Source organism: Lolium perenne, chromosome 4 (assembly GCF_019359855.2).
Source record: "Lolium perenne isolate Kyuss_39 chromosome 4, Kyuss_2.0, whole genome shotgun sequence".
Classification (NCBI taxonomy): domain Eukaryota; kingdom Viridiplantae; phylum Streptophyta; class Magnoliopsida; order Poales; family Poaceae; genus Lolium; species Lolium perenne.
This window is the reverse complement of record NC_067247.2, coordinates 368,068,643-368,079,405: the sequence shown is the minus strand read 5'-3', so window position 1 is coordinate 368,079,405 and position 10,763 is coordinate 368,068,643. Positions and strand designations below refer to the sequence as shown.

The 10,763-nt window shown below is 45.3% G+C and overlaps 1 pseudogene; it reads left to right on the top strand.

The window, feature by feature from the left end:
• The first annotated feature begins 510 nt into the window (after positions 1-510).
• Positions 511-9,633, top strand: LOC139830309 (uncharacterized; annotated as a pseudogene).
• The last annotated feature ends 1,130 nt before the right edge of the window (positions 9,634-10,763 follow it).

Sequence of the window (10,763 nt, the reverse complement as noted above, 5' to 3'; positions counted from 1 at the left end):
TCATGTTGGTAAGGATCTCAATAGCGCTCACAATAAAGCTAGAAAATATTGTGAGGCTTTTAAAAATCAGCGGCAAGGTGTGGATTGCCACCAAGAAAGATGAGGAAGAATATAAAGCTCGGATGATAATTATGATAGGCATTGCAAATTTTTTGCTATTGCAAGCTCTTGCTTTTCGTGGGCATGATGAGTCTTCTAGCTCAAACAATAGAGGCAATTTACTTGAGATGCTGAAATGGTATAAAGGGAAAGATAAAGAGGCTGAAAAATTGCTTGATAGTGCTCCCGGGAACCATCAAATGACCTCACCAAAAATACAAAAACAGATTTGCAAAGCTTGTGCCCATGTTACTACCAAAGCTATTATTGATGACATTGGGGATAAAAAGTTTGCGGTTCTTGTTGATGAGGCACGAGATGCATCTATTAAGGAACAAATGGCAATGGTTTTGAGGTTAGTTCCTACAACTTATATATTTCTTCTACTTGAGCGGTTCAAAATTTTAATGTATGCTAACATTATTTTTGCTTGTCCTATGTAGGTACGTCAACAACAAGGGACATGTGATAGAGAGATTTGTTGGTGTGAAGCATGTTCCAGACACAACATCCGCTTCTCTGAAGATAGCTTTGGATGGTATGTTAAAAGGGATTTCTATTTTCGTGCCCCTGGTTCGTTAGTTGTACTCAGTTTTCCCCAGTCCCTTAGTTTTTCCTCAGTTTTCTCCTCCTCTAGTTTGAAACACCCACAAGTGCTGGAACGGCCGGTAGCCGTCAGGTCAGAGGCCTTAACCGTTAGTCTGACCGGGTGGGGCCACACAGGGGCAGCTCCTCCCTGACCGTCTCGTGCTGACGGGTAGGGTCAGGAGACACGTCGGAGCAGTCATCCATCTATCGCTGACGTGTGGGCCGTTTTATATCATGATTTTATACGCGTTGCTGCCAATGACAAATGGGGCCGCTCTATAGGGCTGCCGCAGTCAATGACCAGTGGGGTCGTATATTTTTCAGGAAAAGACATATATTGCCGCTCTGTGGGGCTGCCGCAGCCAATGACCATTGGGGTCGTCTATTTATTTAGAGAAAATCATATATTGCCGCTCTGTGGAGCCTCCGCAGCCAATGACCAGTGGGGTCGTATATTTTTGAGAAAAAGACATATATTGCCGCTCTGTGGGGCTGCCGCAGCCAATGACCAGTGGGGTCGTCTATTTATTTAGAGAAAATCATATATTGCCGCTCTGTGGGGCCGCCGCAGCCAATGACCACTGGGGTCGTATATTTTTCAGGAAAAGACATATTGCCGCTCTGTGGGGCTGCCGCAGCCAATGACCAGTGGGGTCGTCTATTTATTTAGAGAAAATCATATATTGCCGCTTTGTGGGGCCTCCGCAGCCAATGACGAGTGGGATCGTCTATTTTTCAGGAAAAGACACATATTGCCGCTCTGATATATTTCTTTAGAGAATATCATAGAGAGAAGCAACAAGTTCGCTAATTAATTATTCTTAAGCTAGACCGGAGAACCGCTGGCAGCTCGTTCCCCACCGTCGGACGGAGCAGCCATCGCCGGCGCCTCGTCGCGCCGCCGGCTCTGTCCCCCGGCGGCGTCAGACGGACTGCGGCGCTGCACATCAACCACGGCTCCAGCACTTGTTTCGTCCGCACACATTGTACCCACCGCAGGAAAGTCCGCCGCAAGCAGATCCACCGCCCACGACGACCGGGATTTGTTCCGCGCACCAATTGGTGGTATAGCTTGGTAAGACCTCCGCTTCTGCCTCCCCCGCCCCCTAATCGATTCGGTTCCCGTAATTTATTGGAGTTTGCAGGTACGAAATAGTCCTCAATGTCTGGTCGTAGCGGGTACACCGGCGAGGGTGGGGATTCGATCATGTCATGGCCACGTTCTACTTCTCCTACCTCGTCGGAAGTGTAGGTATCTAGCTTCAGCTCTCTGTACTATCGTTGAAAGTTCCGCCATGGCCTGTTGGAGTGATTTGAGTTGTTCTTTTTTCCATTATTGTTACAGTTAGCCAAGCAAGCCGATGATCCATGGTACATTGAATACCAAGATGAATCAACCCAGTGGTGTAGCCAGAGGATGGATTTGGAGGAGAAGGTGGCTAATTTAGGTGATGAATTGGCCCGTAAAAACCTGATGATATTCGAGCTGAAGCGTATTGTGGAGGAAGAAAAGAAGAATTCAGAGCTTATTCGCAAGGAAAAGTTGAGAGTTGAGACAGATCTTGCCGTATTTGATCAAGTGGTAGAAAATCTAGAACATGAACTTAAAGTGATGGGAGAGGAGAAAAGTAGATTCATCTGGGCAGTTTTATTAGGTGTCATCCCTGTCCTAGCAGTTATGTGGTTCTGGTAGACGATTTTGTATAGAATTGTTATTCAGTAGATGGCTCTAACCACTGTATTTTGTTGTGGCTCTAAGCATTGTATTTTGGCGTACAATTTCCTAGTTGTGCTATGTAATGCGCGCGATAAATTTAGCATGCATGAACATTTTATAAAAGTGAAGGGATCCCAAAAGTGAAAGCATGTACCAGCCTCTGAATCAAATATATATCAATATGGGACAATATCTTCCCAATCAAGTTGGGATAGAATTCAAATCATACATACGGATGTACATGGACACATCAAGAACGTGGAGAAGCTTTTTTTGAGACGGTGGTAGTAGTTCGAACAATTTTATCCCAATTGGAAATTGAAAAATACAAATTTATCATAATTTATCTCAATTTGCGGCATCGAACACGGCCGCGCAGCGATGGGCAAGAAAGGCCGGGTCGACGGGCGGCTGAGGGTGGTCATCTGCGCCATCCGCCGTTGAAGCGATGTTATCGGCGATGGCTTCAATGTTCGTGGCATCGATGACCACTATCGGAACCGCCGCTGTCTTGGTGTACTTCATCAGCGACGGATCTGCGGAGGACTGGATCGGCGGCTTTGCAGCGCGGTTGCAGGTGATGGCTTCAATGTTCGTGGCATCGATGACCACTGTCGGAACCGCCGCTGTCTTGGTGTACTTCATCAGCGACGGATCTGCGGAGGGCTGGATCGGTGGCTTTGCAGCGCGGTTGCAGGCGATGGCTTCAATGTTCGTGGCATCGATGACCACTATCGGCACGGCCGCCGTCTTGTTGTCCTTCATCAGCAACGGATCCGAGGAGGGCAACGGAAGTGAGACATCAACAGCCTCCGACATTGAATGCTGGATCTGCGCCATCGAAGCGATGTTGTAGGTGATGGCTTCAATGTTCGTGGCATCGATGACCACTGTCGGCACGGCCGCCGTCTTGGGGTTCTTCATCATTCAACAGATCTGAGAAGAGAAACGAAAGTGAGACAGAGAGAGACATTTCAACTATTTCTGACGGTTAGATCCTCACCGGCACTCTTAGATCCGCGCCACCGCACCCACGGTTAGATCCGCGCCGCTGCACGCACGGTTAGATCCGCGCCGCCGCGACCGCCGGAGTAAGAGAGGAAAGAGGAGAGAGGAAGATGCGACTGGAATATGCGACTGCCAGGGTTGGTAGGTATGTGCTCTGCTCTTGTCTCCGTATGCGTCTATCGTGGTAGAGAGAGATATACAGGCCGTCCGATCATAAATGATCGTACGGTGCAAGCGTTCGTTGAGCTTTCAACCAACCAAGATCCGTGTGACATACATCTCGACCAATCAGAGATCAGCCAGTGAGTACAAGTTAGGAAAACTGGGTAGAACTAAGAGGGGGAAAAGTGAGGAAATGTTTATCGGAAGGGCAAAATTGAGTAGGACTGAGTACAACAAGTGGGCCCGGAGGGGGAAAACTGAGTAACACTAAGTAAAACAGGGGCACCCAAATAATAAAGGGACTAAGGGAAATTGAAGCTTTTGGCATAAAATTGTAAAATTGTGTTATTTGAACAATATATTACATTTTGGCCGACTAGATATTGTTTGCAATTCAAAGATACACAAGTGTGACGAATTTGGACTCATTTGGACAAAGTTTGTAAGCATAGTGGGTATTTGGGAGGTGTATTGAGCAGAAAGCCCTGTATCTTCATATCTAGTAGCTCATGGACTAGGAAGTGGTTTTGAAGGTTTTGGCATAAAAACTTCATATCTCTATATTTCCTTTTCCATTATTATTTCTCTAGGTTGTAGGTAACATAACAAGGCTCCATGGGAAGGTTCCACCATGTTTTCAATTATTTTGAATTGAACCCTAAAACCCTAAAACCCTAAACCCTAGAGAAAATGATAAATGTGGCTTAAATGTGGCATACAAATTGTTCATACAAATTCAAATTGTTGAACACAAAGGCATCCCCAATACAAATTGTTCATACAAATTCAAATTGTTCATAGAAATTCAAATTGTTCAACACAAAGGCATCCCCAATACAAAGGGAACCCCAATACAAATTGTTCAACACAAAGGGATCCCCAATACAAAGGGAACCCCAATACAAATTGTTCATACAAATTCAAATTAGTTGTTCAGAATAAAATCTTTCTCTTGCTCCTTGTGTGACTCGCCGGGGCCACCACCTTACTCCGGGTAACCCTACCAGGGATATTACCGGTGTCTACCTTCCTTTTGCCCTCTTTCTTGTTCTTCTTCTTCTGCGAAGCTTGTGCTTTTTCTTCTGCCATGTACTCTGCGAAGTTAGCTTCTACCATGGCCTTAGTACTTTTGAGGCACTCTCGATTATACTATTCCCTCTCCTCTGGACTCATCGGTTGAAGCCATTCTACATCCATATGTTCCCTCTGCTCTTGATCCATCGGTTCAATCTCCTCATGTTCAATTGCTGCTTTAATCTCCTCTGCATTTGCTGCTTCAATCTCCTCTGCATTTGCTGCTTCAATCTCCTCTGCATTTGCTGCTTCAATCTCCTCATGTTGAACTGCTGCTTCAATCTCAAGTTGAATTGCTGCTTCATTCTCCTCTGCATTTGCTGCTCCCGCCTGATCTTCCATTCCAAAAGCTGGGTCAACTGCATTTTTACAAAGCCTAGCAATGTGTCCAGGGATTCCACAACGTTTGCACTTACGTTTTCGAATCGGTGCACCACCCTCTGCACTAGCTCTGATCCTATTCTTCCTCGGCCTACCTGCCGGTCTAGTCAATACTGGAGAGTACAGTTTGAAGCCTGGATCGACTTTCATCCATTGGTCTTTTCCCAACAAGGTAGGAACATTCATAGCATATGCAGCCCTAAATTTGGCAACCGAGAAATACTCTGACACATATTGATCAACTTCACCATCTTCACCCCCTATAACACTCATGAAAAACAATGCGTGTATGCAGGGTATCCCACGGATCTGCCATCCCCTACAATGGCATGTCCTATCAACCAAACTCACTGGATACCTCCACTGCCTGTTTTCTTTGTCAGTGTAGGTTACCTCAGCCTCCATTCCTTTTCTGACGCATTGCATCCTCAATTGTTTTGCCCTGGCATGCAAAGACTTAATCAAAGATGGGAGCATGAGATGGCCAACATAATTTGTGGATGCAATTCTTTGACGCAGATCGATCTTTATCATGATCATCTGCCTAATCTTATCAAATATTTGCCACAGCATAAGCCCTTTCAATGACTTGACCTTTGAATTGAAACTCTCCGCAAGGTTACTTGTTACATAGTCTACCTTGCAAATTTCATTGAATTGGCTTCTTGACCACACCCTACCATGATGTTCATCCAAGTACTCCTTCACCCCAGGTTTTTGTTTATACAACACATCCAAATGAAACAGATGCTTCCTAGAGCTGCATGTGTATGAAGCTGGCCATAGGTTGTCAGTAACTTTACCCTTGAATTTCTTTGTAAAATTCTGTACCAAGTGTCGCATACATTCCCTATGCTCCACTCCAGGGAATACTGCTTCTACCGCAGTCTCCAAACCTTTGCAAGCGTCTGTGTGGATAACAAGTCCTGGTGGATGACCTATAAGGTCGCGCAAATTCTGCAGAAACCAAGTCCAACTTTCATGTGACTCAACCTCCAAAACCCCATAAGCAACAGGGAACATCCAATTATGTCCATCAACTGCAGTAGCAGCAACTAGCTGTCCTTTAAACCTGCCATGAAGAGCTGATGCATCCACGGCCAAATAAGGCCTGCAACCGTCCAAAAAGCCTTTCCAGCAAGCTTTGAAACAAACAAAAGCCCTTCTAAAACATTCCTTGTGCATTACCTTCCCGCTTTTCAATTCGTAGGGAACTGTATGCTTGTCTATCGCTACAACACTGCCTGGACTAGCCATCTCCACTTCAGCTTTGAAAGTGTAAAGCAACTGAAAGCTTTCATTCCATGGACCATTGATCTTGTCAAGAGCCATTTCCTTTGCATAGAACATCCTCATGTAAGGTACTTCCATTTTATACTTCTCAACCACCTTTTTTACGAGTGCTGTTGGACCAAGTGAAGGATTTTCTCTCAGCCAATCTAGGATTATATCTGCCAACCACCTAGTCTTCGCTAGCTTTGTTTTCAGCTCTGGCTCTCCCCCTAGAGGTGGACACCTATGGATCTCCTTATTCTTCTTTATCTGAAACATAATGATAAGGGATGTCAGTAATAGATAACAAATTTTACACCGTGATCTAAATACACAACTGGTTGGCGTAGTACCTGAACCAAGCTGCTTCTGCGCATTGTGGATGCATGCAGCCTAAACCTACACCTTGGGTATGGGCATTTAATTGTGAACCTACCTGGCTCACTTTTAATAACCTCATAATTATTCTTAGTGAGAATGTGATATGTAGTAATTGCATTACGGCAGTCCATCATCGTTTGAAACACGGTGCCTTCTGCAAGCTTGGGATTCTCCCTGTTCCACTCAATTGTTGGCAAGTCTTCACCTTCGTAATCGGCTAAAACGAGTTTGTCATCATTCTCATTCTTCTCTTCATCATCAGTGTCATCAAATCTGGCACCAAAAGTAATATCTTCCATGTATTGATCCTCCATTGCCTGCTTACCGCATCGATCTACCAATTCAGGAAACATCAACTCATCCTCATCATCTTGAGGACACTGATCCTCAATGTCTGCATCGTCCTCCACATCGACCGTACGAACGATCTGGCTACCACTAGCACTGGGGATAGATGGTGCTGCTGTGGACCTACAAGGAGCGCCACGGCGCACACTATTAGCAGAGGCAGCAGCAGTAGAGAGACATGATGCCCGACCACCTGATGATGCCCCAGCACCAGATGATGCCTGGCCCCTGTCCACATGGATACGAATTTTACCGAACCGGCAAGAAGCAGTCAAAGCAAAAAGAATTCCCAGATCGTCTTCGGAAATTAGTGGAACAAATCTTCCCTCCGGGCTATTGAAATATTCAAAATGAACTGCATCGAAAGAGCTCCAGCTGTACTTATCACAGATGTTAGCTTTGAAATCCCTTAACGAGATGGTGGTTGCAACCACCGCAGGGAAGTCAAACCCAGTCTTACAGCATTTAGAATCACGCGTAAAGCTAGAATCCAGCCTAACCACCAACCGAAAAGCCAGCGCTGGATCCATCCTATTCGAAAAGCAACGCAGTTAGTTGAGCAACAATGATTGGCGCTCAAAAACTGCCTACTGTTAATTCACATAGGCAGACGATGCTTACCCAGATGGAATACATGCGTTAGATCCCTCCGATTCCCAATCTTCTCCACGGCTGACGGGAATAGGCGGCACACCAGACGGAATTTCAAAGAGGACAGGGGTAGATCCAGATCTGGTGGAGGCAGAGCCCGGGGGTGGTGGTGGGGGCGGGGCCGGCTCGCCGGCGGACGACGCCATAAGGTAGGTGGGCAGGATGGCGTGGCGGCGGAGGGGCGGTGTGTGAGCTCCTCCAGTCTCGGGCGGAGGGGAAAGCTTTGGGTCAGCTCTTTCGGTCAATAGTCAACACATTTCGAAAGCAACGGTCAAGTCAAAAACACCGTGGCTCCCTAGCCGTCACCGGTAACGGAAGGCCTCTGACCTGACGGAAACCCTCCCGTCCGAGCCTCTGCGAGGGGTTTCAAACTAGAGGGAGGGGAAAACTGAGGAAAAGTTAAGAGGTTGGGGAAAACTGAGTACAACTAACGAACCAGGGGCACGAAAATAGAAATCCCATGTTAAAATCTCTTGGTTTATCCATATCTAGTGTGAGAGGTCAAGGTTACGATGGAGCATCCAATATGAGGGGACAATTTCATGGATTGCAAAGACGCATATTAGATGAAAACCCGTATGCCTTTTATATCCATTGTTTTGCCCATCAATTGCAGCTAGTGGTTGTCTCTGTTGCCAAGTGTTGCTCCTCTGTCTTGGACTTCTTTAACTATGCAACCATGATTGTCAACACGGTTAATGCTTCTTGTCATAGAAAAGATAAATTGTTGCAGAGTCAACATGATGAGATTGTGGAGAAAATTGAGTCTGGTGATATATTCACGGGAAGAGGAAAAAACCAACATACTAATCTTGCAAGGCCAGGGGATACTCGTTGGGGATCTCATCATAAAACCTTATGCCGTCTTGTTCACATGTGGAAACCTGTCTTGTTTGTATTAGAAAATTTGAGTGATGATGCCACCAATGCAACACAAAAAACCACGGCTTCAGGTTTGTTGGAAAAATGGAAAGCTTTGAGTTTGTATTTATAATGCATCTTATCAGGATTCTTGGAAAGACTAATGATCTATCAACTTGCTTGCAAAAGAAAGATCAGAACATTGTGCGTGCCATTGGGCTGATTGGGACGACATTGAAGGAAGTTGAGAAAATAAGAAACTGTGGATGGGATGAGCTATTTGAAGATGCAGAGGGATTTTGTCTTGTGCATAATATTGTTGTGCCGGTTATGGAAGATAAAATACCAGCTAGAGGTCGTTCCAGGGGTCGTGGTAGTCAGTTAGTAACATATTATGATCATTTCCATCATGAAATATTCAATGTGGTGCTTGATCAAATTATTGTTGAGTTCAATAATCGCTTTGCTGAAAGGTCTACTCAGCTACTGAGGTGCATAGCTTGTCTTGATCCAAAGAATTCTTTTGCTAATTTTGATAGTGATAAGTTAACTGAACTTGCAAGAATGTATGCTGATGACTTCTCTCAATATGAGTGCATAGTCCTTAGGGACCAACTTGGCACATTTGTTGCTGATGCAAGAGATGATCTAAACTTTACAAATTGTATTGATCTTGGGAACCTTGCTCTCAAGATGGTTCAAACTGAGAGACACAAGACCTTTCCATTGGTATACCGTCTTGTTGAGTTGGACTTGATATTACCGGTTGCAACAGCGACAGTGGAAAGAGCATTCTCGACAATGAAGATTATCAAGACGGATTTGAGGAACAAACTGAATGATGATTGGATGAATCATAGTATGTTATATTGAGCGAGACGTATTTGCGAGCATCGCAGATGAGAAGATTTTGGACTGTTTCCAGAGTATGAGGTCTCGCAAGAAACAAATACCACGTTTAGCTAGTGGTAAGCTACTTACCGCTACAACATATGTACCAAATATTCATCCATACTGTTTCTAATTATTTTCTCTTTGTTGTTGTAGGTTCTAGTTCCAATCCTGTGGTGGATGGGGAAATAGTAGGCTAGGGTCATGCCAAATCTATGTAGGTAACAAAAACGGGTCTGGATTATGTGATTATGCCACTATTTTTCTGCTTTTCTTATTGTCATCTGGTTAGACATTGAGCTTATTTCATATCAAAACATCGCATTTTGCGTTCAAAAGGTAATATAATTTTGTTATCGTGAGGGGATTATGAGGCATTTTTTCAAGTTTTTACTCATTAGAAAATTAGCCTCGGTCTTTCTCCAATCCTGGGTCCGCCACTGCTCACATCACCGCCTTCCCCTTCGGTTGTCCCAATTTCTGTCACTTTGGGGCCTCGGGTTCCGGACAACGACATGTGTATACAACTTGCAGGTAAGATCATAAAACAATGAATATCATCATGAAACAATAACATGTTCAGATCTGAGATCATGGCACTCGGGCCCTAGTGTCAAGCATTAAGCATAACAAGTTGCAACAATATCATCAAAGTACCAATTACGGACACTAGGCACTATGCCCTAACAATCTTATGCTATTACATGACCAATCTCATCCAATCCCTACCATCCCCTTCAGCCTACAGTGGGGGAATTACTCACACATGGATGGGGGAAACATGGCTGGTCGATGGAGAGGCGTCGGTGGTGATGATGGCGATGATCTCCTCCAATTCCCCGTCCCGGCGGAGTGCCAGAACGGAGTTTCTGGTCCCGAGACGGAGTTTCGCGATGGTGGCGGCGTACTGGATGGTTTTTTGCGACTTCAACTTCCCCCTCTCGCGTTTTTAGATCGAAACCCTTAAATAGTCCAGAGGGGGGCGTCAGAGGCTGGCCGAGGCGGCCAGACAGTAGGGCGGCGCGCCCCCCCCCCATAGGCCGCGCCGGCCTGGTGTGTGGGGGGGCCCTGGGCCTCCCCCAGGCCTGCCCTTCTGGCTCCGTGAATCTTCTGGAAAAATATGCCCTTCAACATAAATTCCGGGGATTTTCCTGAAAGTTGAATTTCTACACAAAAACGAGACACCAGGGCAATTCTGCTGAAAACAGCGTTAGTCCGTGTTAGTTGTATCCAAAATACATAAATTAGAGGCAAAACAATAGCAAAAGTGTTCGGGAAAGTAGATACGTTTTGGACGTATCAAGGCCATAGCAACCAGAATTCAAATTGA